General features: G+C 48.3%; 1 long non-coding RNA gene across 1 annotated transcript; it reads left to right on the top strand.

The window, feature by feature from the left end:
- The first annotated feature begins 4,360 nt into the window (after positions 1 to 4,360).
- On the top strand, positions 4,361 to 11,247 carry LOC125933027 (uncharacterized). Its single transcript, XR_007460840.1, has 3 exons — positions 4,361 to 4,545; positions 7,928 to 8,087; positions 9,645 to 11,247. It is a non-coding gene; the product is annotated as an uncharacterized LOC125933027 (long non-coding RNA).
- Positions 11,248 to 11,713: the final 466 nt, after the last annotated feature.

Raw genomic sequence — 11,713 nt, 5'->3', positions numbered from 1 at the left:
CTCTCTCTCTCAAAAATAGAATAAGTAAACACACACACACACACACACACACACAAAATACAAACTCTATGCAAAGCTTCTTGGCCGTCTCCTGCAGAGGGAGAGATAGACGAATTAGGTTTCTGGCTGGAAGGACTGAATACAGAAGTGTCATTCACTGTAAACCAATTTGGGTTTACTATCATTCCCATCCAAAGATTCTTCTTTGAGAGGTTCTTTTAAAAAAGGGTTCTGAGTTCATTAGGAAACATTAACAGCCTAAAACTAAGTTCTTGAAAAGGAAAGATCCTGATGGGGCAAAGTGGGGGTGCTGGGAGTGGGACCTGTACACCCAGGAGCTTGGGGGACACAGGAACGTAGGTTTAAATTCTAGTGCTGCTGCTCCTTTGCCCTCTAAACGTGAGCAATCATTAACCTCACTCTCCGTCTCCTTATCTGTATGAGGATAATTACACGAACTACTTCATTAGGTTATTGTGAAGACAAAACCAGAAAAAAAAATACACCAAGTGTTTAAAACAGTGTCTGTCATGTAGCTGGCATTCAAAAAATTAGCTTTGAAATATTCAAAATACTAGCTATATTAGCTATATTCAAAATATAGCTATACGAATTAAATATATAGGGGGAAAAAAACCCTTATTCTAAAATAAAATACTGACTTCGCACCAGAAAGCAACATAATTTTCAGAATGAAAGAACTAGATATTTAAACACACAAAAATAAGAAACTCATTAGAGACCAGATACGCTGTTAAACATCTTAAACGCTATTAAACGTCTTAAAATACACAGGCCAGAGCCCCACAACAACACTTCAACCTGATCTGAAATGTAAGTACTGCTGAGGCGGAGAAACCCTGGGGTTGGACTAGAAAAAAACGACTTTTCTCTGAGTTCCCATTTCCAAAATACACGTCCTCATTTTATAGGTTAGGAAACCGAGGTTCAGAGATGTTAAGTCATTTACCAAAGTCACAGCTAATAGCTCCCCTTCCTTGCCTTATACCATCGATTTCAACTTACAGAAATTGCAAAGTATTTTATTCTTTCCTTTGAATGTTTATTTGTGTATTTTTGAGGGGGGGTGTAAAAAGGGCTGAGAGAGAGGGAGACAGAGAATCCCAAGAAGGCTCGGCGCTCTCAGCACAGAGCCTGATGTGGGGCTTCAACTCACGAACCGTGAAGATCACAGCCTGAGCTGAAATCAAGAGTCAGATGCTCAACGGACTGAACCATGCAGGCGCCCCGCAAAGTATTTTATTCTTAAACACTACTGTTCAAAGAACACCATATATACATATATACACATATATATATATGTGTGTATATATGTATATATATATATATATAGTCTGCCAGAAATTATATTTTCTGCTTATTTGTGAGATTTAAATTTCAGCCGACACTTTCACTGGTTCACACATTCTCACACCTTCAAACATCAGTCGGGCTGATGGCATCCACATTTCTGTATCCATCCTGCTTTTTACCCTTTGCATAGGAAAGAATGTATAAGACATAAAAAGAAATAAACCCCATAAATCTTAACAAACGTATACCGTTGTTTCCTTATCACACTTCTGGCCCAGGGACGTGTCTCGTAAGAAAATGCCAAGGCCGATATCAAAAAGGTTGCTGCCTGTGTTCTCCTCTATGATTTTGATGGCTTCCCGTCTCGCATTTAGGTCTTTTCATCCATTTTTAATTTAGCGTCCCAGAAACTATATACAAGGAAACAGAAATCCTGCTCAGGACCTGGCATGAAGTCGTGCCTTTGGGGACGGCTCACAGGCACAATGGCTCTGGCCCAGCTGGCCCCGCACTGGAGCATTCAGGCTGCATCACTATGTTCAGCATGAGCCAGGCACTCGGTCAGGCTCTTGGAAATGCAAGATGTGGAGCCAGGTCCTAAATGAGCAAGACGCTGCCCTCCAGCGCCTCCCAGCATAGCAGGATCCCTAGAAAAATCCACAGATAATTTGGTGCAAGATGCCATGGAAAAATAAGAGTGATAACCATAGGGATGATACACTCTGTGTGTGTATCTGTATATGTGCCTGTTTGTGAGTGTGTGTGTGTGTGTTAAGAGTATATGTCAGGGAAAGATTCCTGGACAGGACAGGTATGTCTGCGGTATTTAAAATAGCAGCTAAGGGTGCCTGGGTGGTCAGTCGGTTAAGCATCTGACTTCAGCCCAGGTCACAATCTCGGGTTTGCAAGTTTGAGCCCCGCATTGGGCTCTGTGCTGACAGCTCAGAGCCTGGAGCTTGCTTTGAGTTCTGTGTCTCCCTCTCTTTCTCCCCTTCCCTGCTCATGCTCTGTCTCTTTCTTTCTCTCTCTCTCTCTCTCAAAAATGAATAAACATTAAAAAATAAATAAAATAAAATTGAGATGAAATGGACAAATTACTTGAAAAAGTAATTTACCAAAACTGACACAAGAAAGAGAAAATGTGAACAGTCCTGTATCTACTGAGTAAACTGAATTTTGAATTAAAAACTTTCAACACAGGGCACCTGGGTGGCTCAATCGGTTGAGTGCCCAACTTCGGCTCAGGTCATGATCTCGCGGTTCATGAGTTTGAACCCCGCGTCGGGCTCTGTGCTGACAGCTCGGAGCCTGGAGCCTGCTTCTGATTCTGTGTCTTCCTCTCTCTCTGCCCCTCCCCTACTCTCACTGTGTGTCTCTCTCTTTCAAAAATAAACATTAAAAGATTAAAAAAAATTTTTTTAAATAAAATAAGAATAGCAGCTAGATTTAGCCAGGTGAAGGCAAGGGAGAGTGGGAAGAAGACTGTAACCAGATAAAGGGAACAGCATGAGTGTTGTCAACATGGCAGAGAAACAGCATTACTGGAGTGTGGCCACGGACTTTCTCCTTGTTCCAGAACATTCTGCACCTCAACCAGACTGAGTCACATAACTTTCACTGGTGAGTTTGTGCAACAATCGTGCTCTGAAGAAAGGAGAACTGTTCAGGATGGTGATTCAGGAGTGCCTCCCCATGTCCCACATCCGCCCCCCCCCCGCCCCGCCCCCTGTCCAGATGTCACCCACATTAAACACCTTCTCATAATGTCTGAAAACCCCTTCATTCGTTTTCTCCTTATTTCAGGCATCAGTCATTGCTAAATCCCTTGCGAAGCTGTGGAAAGGGTACACACAAGGCTCAGCAACCTGCTGGAATTCATTTGTAAGCAGTTATTACTTCCTCGTTTTGCAAAACGTTGGCCTTCAAGAAATGGGACCAAAGGAAGTTACATGAAAAATTTTCTTGCAGGGGCGCCTGGGTGGCTCAGTCGGTTAAGCATCCGACTTCAGCTCAAGTCATGATCTCACGGTCTGTGAGTTCGAGCCCCGCGTCAGGCTCTGTGCTGACAGCTTGGAGCCTGGAGCCTGCTTCAGATTCTGGGTCTCCCTCTCTCTCTGCCCCTCCCCCGCTCATGCTCTGTCTCTCTCTGTCTCAAAAATAAATAAAAACATTTAAAAAAATTTAAAAAATTTTTTCTTTCAATAACTGTAGGCTTCTAGAAAAAGTTGCAGGGCTAATACGGAGATCCCACACACCCTGACCCAACTCCTCTGATGCTACCCAAAACTACCGGGGTGCATTTGTCCTGACTACCAAATCAGTGCTGGTACGTTCCCACTCACTAAACTCCAGGGTTTATTTGGATGTCACTTGCTTTTGCTTTTTCTCTCCCAGGATCCAATCCAAGACACCACTGGCCCTTAGGTAGTTAGGTTTGGATAAAACGTTAGGACAGTGCCTAGAGGCTTAAAAGTGAGCAGTTCCAAGGCGCCCTCTATAGGCCGGACACTGGGCGGTGACTTCCCGTCGATGTGACCCTAGGAGGTTGGAACACGGTCGCATATCACAAACGAGTAAAGGGAGGCTTGCAGAGGCCCCAGAGCTGGCAAACGGCAGCGCCAAAGACGTGGCTAGGAGAGGCAGGGGTTCCACGGCCCCTCCAGCCCCGCACAAACCTGGGGGCACTGAATTTTTCTCAGGAGTTTGTGCGAGGACCAAAGCTGAGGACGGTGCCCGCTGCCATGGCCAGCGGGCACCCAGCTCCCCCACGGGGGCTCCAGCCCCGAGCCAAATGCCGAGGTTTGTCTCCTGGGCTCTTTTCGAGAAGCAGCAAGAGTCGTCGGGCCAAGACGGCTCCCTGAATGCCAGCGGACCGCCTCCAGGGTTCAAACCCCGGCCCAGCCGCTCACCCGCTGCTGACCCGGCCCAAACCGCGTAACCTTTCTGAACCTCAGTTTCCTCGTCTGCAATGCGCCAGTGGTGATGCTTAACTGTGGGGCTGTTGGCAGGTTTAGATCGGAAAACACAGGCACGCTCTCCACCCGAGCACCTGGTACAGAGGGAGCACGTTGCAGAGGGTCATCCCCCACGTCTAAACAGCAAGCACCGGCGCGCGTGCGTGCGTGCGCGCACACGCGTTTGCGCATGCGCATGCCCATGCCTATAACACCCGCTAGTAAAACCACGAGTTGCGGCAATCCGCGATCCCTGCGGCCGTAAGCCCCTCTGCAGGTAACAATGGGGGGAACTCGCACCCTGTCCCTCAGGGGCTGACGTGGATCTCGTGTCCCTGCTCAGCCAGTCCAAGTCCAGGGATTAATGTCCTCTAGATAAAAGCCAGAGCTAACAACACCCCCCCACACCACCATTTGCAAGTATTTTGATGGAGACGAAGTTTCCAGCCCCCAGACTGCCCAGAGCCAGTACCCACTGCCCGGAGCCAGTATCCACTGACGTCCTCCTGACAAGAAAAGAAGGTGGGCGCCCTCGGTCACCATGTAGTCAGTACCCCGTTGACGTAGAACTGGCCAGTCCCCCCATCACCAGCGCGGCGAGGGCCTCATCACGGGGGTGCTGCTTTCACGAAGGCCCTTTCCCAAATGAACCTCTAGCTTGGGAGCTTCCCCTACAAAGCCTGGGGGTAGGCGTGAGAGTTCTAGAAGTTCTCTGGGAATTAGGGTTCTTTGGCCCCGTCTTCTGAAATTCACGAATGGAGCAAAAAGGTGACACCAAAGAAAGGGGGAGGGAGATAGAAGAGAAAAAGGAAGGAAGAGACGAAGGGAGGGAGGGAGAGAAGGAAGGAGGAAAGGGAAGCAAGGGAAAACGGAAGGGAGGAACTGAGGGAGAGACAGAGACAATGGGAAAAGGGAGAGAGATGGAGAGATAGCTAACAGGCAGACTGGCTAACCGGCCTGTTCACGTACTATCTCATACATGGACACCGAGATTCCACAGTCACACTGATTTGCCTGTGGCTCTTTTGTGTCCGTTTGACCACCTGACACTCTAAGAACACAAAGATACCCATGAGTTGTTGAGCTTCTAAAGCGGTGAGTGACAGACACAAATTTCGAGTCTTAATGATCTTGTCTGTGCTCAGCTCTTTGGCCTGTAAATACCAAGCCAGATATACCTGCAGAAATAAGTCACGTAATGAGCATTTTCAGGGGCAGTCTTACTGCCCGTTTTTATAGTACACAAACCATGTCCTCAACCAACGATCAAAATTTTAGGGCCTCTTAATAATACACACACACTTTTCCGTAACACCAAGGATTTTTCTAAGGCCAATCAATCGTTTCCTTAGTTGAGCTACTCGCTGAAAACACTGACATAATGATCGACTTTTTCTAAGTACAACTATTGTATTTCTCAGCCAGAAACAAAAGGGGGGAAAAAAGAGCCATTCCTTCTAAGTACTCGCAATGACAATTATCAGCAAAGACTTGCCTCCTCCTTGATACAAAACTCCCCTCGAGATGGAAATTCTAACACCAGGGAATAAGTAGATACAATTTGCTATGATTTGGATTTGCAGGAGCGAAATTAATGAATATAATAATTAGATATAATACCTGTAGGTAGAACTGGACCCAGTAAAAGACATATTTGGAAGATGACCGTGGAGATCCCCATTTTGCTGGGTTCTTCTCAACTGGAAGAAAAATACCTTGACATTTATAGGTTCCCAGCTGAAAGGAGGCGTGCCCACTAGGGTGGTATATTTCTATTGCTGCCATAAATCAGTGTAAAGGAAGTGAGGACTTTTGCTAACAGTTGATGGTTAATCTGTGGGAACAACTTAGGTGTGTTAGATTGATTGCTCTGTGAACGATCTGGCCATTCTCCAACTGCAGACACACTGACAGTGATACAATTCCCAACTTCCTTTTAGGTGAACCTGTAAGACTCTCAGGTGCTCTCTGAATACAGGCTTAAGTTTAATCTTGGAGAATTTGAATAAACTTTGGGGAAGTCAGCCCCAAGAGTGGGGGCATAGCAGGATGTGGGCTGCTGGGCAAACATAGAGCGTGGTGCCAAAGGGAAATCATCTCTTTGGGATGATTTGTTCTGGCAGTGTATGCCCTTGTTGGCCCCTTGCTTTGGAGAACAACATGATTGGAAAGTAGAAGGTACGAGGGGTGAGTTCATAGATTCCGTGGGCTCGACCTAGCTTCCACCATCTTCTGGCTCTCACACTAATCCCATAGCACGGGAGCTGAGAAACCAAACCTCAGACCAAACCCCCTCCGACCATCTCACAGGCTCTGATTTCTTGGCCCTTGACGTTCACTTTGTGTAACTCTGGGAGCTTGGCAAACCCACAAAGCCTGCCCCTGACCTCCTCCTACCTTACAAACGGTCCCTCTCCTTGGCTTTGTCATGTAGGTATCACTTTTCCCTTTGGGACCCCCAGTCTTTATCACCAGACTTTGGTAAACCCCCCACTCTCCCCAAGGTTGCCTGTCTTGTATTTTGATCAAAGTGCTCTTGGTGGTTGGTAACCCTTGGTAGAAGCATTTGCAGGACTTGCCTGTCATGCTGACCTGGAGGAGCAGTGCCCTGCTTCTCAGCTGAGACACCGAGGCTATCAGATGACACCTTGGTTTCCTTGCCATGAGCCGATAACCTGTGGTCTCCTGCTGTGTCATTCTGGAAGGATACCATGAACTCACGCCAGTCAGGATTCAAGGCTGGGCGTCTACACTTCGCTTCATTCAGATAGAAGATACATTCACCCCGGGGATTTTGTTTTTAATCCTACACCTCTTCCCAAGTTCTACTTCTCCCCTTGATGAAAGTAAGCACATTTCTGCAGGATAGCCTCATTGATTTTCATTCTCCTGCTGTCAGTCCAAGAATTGGTAGGTCTCAGGGGACTAGAGGGCAAGGATACACATCTCCTAGGGATGCCTAAGACCAGACAGCACATCGGATTCCTCTGCCAGGGGTTATGCTAGTTTGGATCCTGGTGGGCTGGGCCGAGGATGGTCATGAAGCCAGGTCTGGGATCATCAAAACAGGGGAGCTCTTACAGCTTAGTGATGTGTGCCTTGAGCACAGCAGAGAATAGTGGTGGTCGGAGTAAGAAATATCTGTGAGGGAGAAAGAGGGTAAATGTATCCTTCCCTCACCGAACAAAGCACACTGCCTGGTCGTAGAGACAGATGCACATGCTGACAATTACAACAGGGGGCAGTAAGTATTAATACAAGTTGTGATGGGAACGTACAGAAAATGTATCTAAACCAGATGGCAGAGGCAGTTTCTCGGAAAAGGGGACACCTAAACGTAGTGCCGAAGTATAAACAAGGGTCATCCAGTGACCACCAGTGGGAAGACCCAGCGAAGAACAAGGCATGACTTTCTGGACTGTGTGAGAAGGGAAGCAGGAGGGTATCCTGCCAGGAGCCTGGGAAGCAAGCTTCATCGATAGCTCTGCCCAGACAGGGAGCATCCTTCTCGAGAGCTTAGTGTGATTTTCCCAATGGCACAGTATCCCCATTTTCGTTATTTTGGTGACTCTGTTCTTCTTCCTCTTTGATCAGTAGTAAAGAGCCAAAAAAAAAAAAACAAAACAAGGGCATGTGTGTGTGTTTTTTTTTTTTTTCAGAAGACTCCAGGGAGAGGGAAGTGGAGGGGACCTACCTGTCATTTCAAAGCCACTTGGGGATGTGTCCCAGGTGGGAAAATGGCTAATGTCAGCGGAGCAGGAAGAAGGTGGACGTCCCTAACGTGCAGGATGGACACAATGGGGTTGAGGGCACCACCAGGTAGGTCCTTCATCACCAGAAACCCGCCTTGTCCCAAGGCCCTTTGTTGGTTATAAGACCCTGTTCAGAGAGGCCTTCCTGTGTGTAGAGGAGGGTTCTGGGGGAACCCAGCCCTCCAGCAGCATCTGCTCCCTCTCCCTTTCCCCTGCCCACTGGCTTAGAAGCACCTGCGTGAACAGCACATCTGGATGGAAGACTGGAGCTACGGAGCTGCCATTAAGAACAACAGAACAGGGGCGCCTGGCTGGCTCGGGGGGTTAAGCCAACTCTTGATTTTGGCTCATCATCTCACAGTTCATGGGTAGAGCCCAGTTCATGCATCGGGCTCTGTGACATCAGTGCGGAGCCTGCCTGGGATCCTCTCTCCCCCTCTCTCTGTCCCTTCCTCGTTCGCTCTCTAAATAAATAAATAATTGAAAAAAGAAAAACAGGACAGAGCAGCTCATGAAAGCTCCGAGGCTCGGCACGCAGGCCCCACGTGGGAAGGGCCTTCCCCAGGCAAACCATACTGATGGCCACCTGCCTGCAGACTCCGGAGGTGGAACCAAGCTCCCCACCTCCGTCCCAGAGGGATGGCCCTCACTGGACCCCTGGAGGCGTGCACATGGCTTTTACTTTTTTTCAGCGCTAGAAACCTTTCCTAAATTGAAATTCGTGGGAAGCCCCCAAATGTAAAACGGAGGAGGAGGGGTCCGTGCCAGTTCAGACAGCTCCTCCTCCTTCCTGTGCTCACCGTCCTCCAGCTTACCACCCCCCCCCCCACCACCCTTTCCTCCTGCAGGCAGCCTGGGGCAGAGCTGGGAATCCCTTGAGGGAGCTCTGCCCTTCCTTTTACTGAACGGAGAACTAGAGGCCCAGTGAGGCTCCGGGCATTGCCAGAGGCAGTGCCCCGATGCTGAGCTGGGGTTCCAGGCAGATTCCCCAGGGCAGGCAACTGCCCTCAGCTTATGTGGCCTAAGCCCCGCTTTCTTTCAAAGATTGGCTCCACCCACAGGCAAGTGCCCTGCCTGCCCCTCTGGGGGGCTGGAGGCAACACAGGTTCCCATCGCCTCTGCAGGGTGTCTGATCTCTGAGCCCAGGGGCCCTGTGACTGGGACGGACCAGGGTCGCTGAGCTAAGGGTGCAAGCAGAAGGCTGGGGAGCCTGGGTGGGAAGGGGTGGGCGTCTTCAGATATTGCTGTTTGTTTCTGGCCACTGGGTCCCAGAAGTCTGTGTGACCACGGCTCACCTTCGGGTGTCAGGCTGACCTCCAAAATCTGATTTTGCCCTTGCTAAGTAACACAGCAGAACTGCTAGCCATTGTTACCATTCTAATAACCCTTCGTGCACAATGTGTATGATGCATACAGTCAGCTTTGATCTCAGAAAGCCCGTCTTCCCAACCAGGCTACAAGGGACCCCCGCCCCATCCAGCCCCACCACGATCTGAAGAGCAAGCTGTCTCAGCGTTTCCTGCTGCTCCTCTGTAATCACGGTGCCTCAAGCAGAGCAGGTGCTCAGCAGGCATTGGCTGTTGAAGGTGGGTTATCAAGAGCAGTCCTCGCTCCTGTTTTCCAGGGTCACCAACATGCGGCCTCGAGCTGGGGACTCTGTGATCCAGAGAGAGGAAGTGACACACAGAGCCAGGCCGGTGTCCAGGACATCTCCCAACAGAAACTGCCTCCCATCAGAAGAATGGAGAGTAGGAGGATTGATACAGCTTGCTGTCCATCAGGACACAATCCAACTGCAGAATCTTCCAGAAAGAAACACTCTAATGACCCTTGAAAAATAGAAGTCTGATCATCTTACTCTCATCTTTCTCAAAATAATGCTGCAAGCCCTGGCATGGTTTATAAGCCCCACAGAGCCAGCCCCCATAGCCTCTCCTCTCAGCACACTCCAGTGATAGTCCAGCCTCAGGGCCTTTGCACTTGCTGTTTTCGCTGCCTGGAAGATTTTCCCCCACAAATCTGTGAGTTCACTCCCTTCCATCCTTCAGATTTTTTCTGATACATATTTCCCCCTTGCAGCCTTTCCTAACCACCCCTATTTAGGCCTCCCTAACCCCTTCCTGGCTCACCATTCTCCACAGTGCTTCTCACCATCTGGCCTCCTTATATTTTATGTCTTTACTGTTTTGCTTATCTGCCCCCACTACAATACAAGCTCTACCAGGCAAGGATTCGTGTCTGCTATATCCCCAGAATCTAGAACAATGCTTAGCACATAGTAGGTATCAAGAAATATCAAGAAATATTTGCAGATGGAATTGACTGAATGGACATGAGCAGATCCGAAAGAAGGAGACCAGGACTGTTCACACAGAGTGACTTCTACGTTAACTGGGTACTGAGTACATGTAAAAGATAATACTGTTTATTCATCTGCTTACTTAGCAAATATGTCCTGAGTACTTACGATGTGCCAGGCACTGCTCTAGGTAATGGGGCTAAAGTCCAAAGCCAGGGAGACATAATCCCTGCCCTCATGGGCTTTATAAACTAGAGCAACACAGACAATAGACAAGAAATGAATAAGTAGAAAGAAGCATTTCAGATTGTGATAAGAATTATGAAGGAAATGAAAAAGGTGATAGAATAGAGTATCAGTGGTAGGAAGAACTACTTTGAATGAGGTGCCCAAAATAGCACACTAGCTCGGTAACTGCTTCAGAGGAATCTGAGTCTCAGAGAGGTTAGGTAACTTACTCAAATCACACCACTAGAAAATGGCAGAACCAGAGCTTGAATCAAAAGTGGGACTCCAGGGCCCGGTATTTTTCCACTAAACCCCAAAGCCCTCCCCACCTACCCCTAAGCGATTGTATTTCCAACCAAATGGTGGGTCTTGGGTTTGAGTGCTATCCACCAAAGGACATCTTGATATTCGGAAACATTCAAAGGAATGGGTAGAGAAAGAAAACAAGCTCTGAGGTCCTCGGGACAGGTGCAGAATTTTTTGACACAGGTCCTATGAAAGACACTAAGTGGCCTGTCCCCAAAAGAGTGAAGGGAGAATATTTTTAAGGACAACATGAGATCTAGACCAACACAACTGGAAGCCTCATAGGCAGCTGCTGTCCAGAGTCGGCTCACAACAAAATGGGAAAATAAAAGGAAATCAAACCTGTGGCTTCCCAGTTCCTCTCTGCTACCTGTCTTTCCCTTTCTCTCCCTCCCCTTAGACACCCAGGAGCCATCTCTCCTTCACCAACGATCACCATCTTCCCCAGAGTTATTTCCAACTCTTTCCCACTGAGGCACAGGTTAGTGAAGCCCAATGCACTGCCTCTCCGGGGGCGGGGGGGGGGGGGGTTATACCTGAACAGGGAACCCCTGAGGGCAAAAGTCCAAGGACAAAGTGAAGGAAGCAGGGGGAAGGAGCCTGGGGGACAGTGGGAGCACCCACACACAGGATGGCAGCATCATGGAGTGTTAGCCTTTTCAAGTTCAATTCGCCCCAGGGCGATCAGATTCTAGTAAATCCAGTTACACTAATTATACTCACCAGACACTAATTGGTAAGCCAGGGGCCAATTCATTCATTTACAATAGGAGTATACTTTGGCTCCAGAACCAGTCTGCTTGAAAGACCAAATTATATACCAAGAGTTTGTTTGGTGAGCAAAGAATGGGAACAAGGAA

This window comes from Panthera uncia, chromosome D2, assembly GCF_023721935.1.
Source record: "Panthera uncia isolate 11264 chromosome D2, Puncia_PCG_1.0, whole genome shotgun sequence".
NCBI classification, from domain to species: Eukaryota; Metazoa; Chordata; class Mammalia; order Carnivora; family Felidae; genus Panthera; species Panthera uncia.
This window is presented reverse-complemented; position numbering and strand designations above follow the sequence as displayed.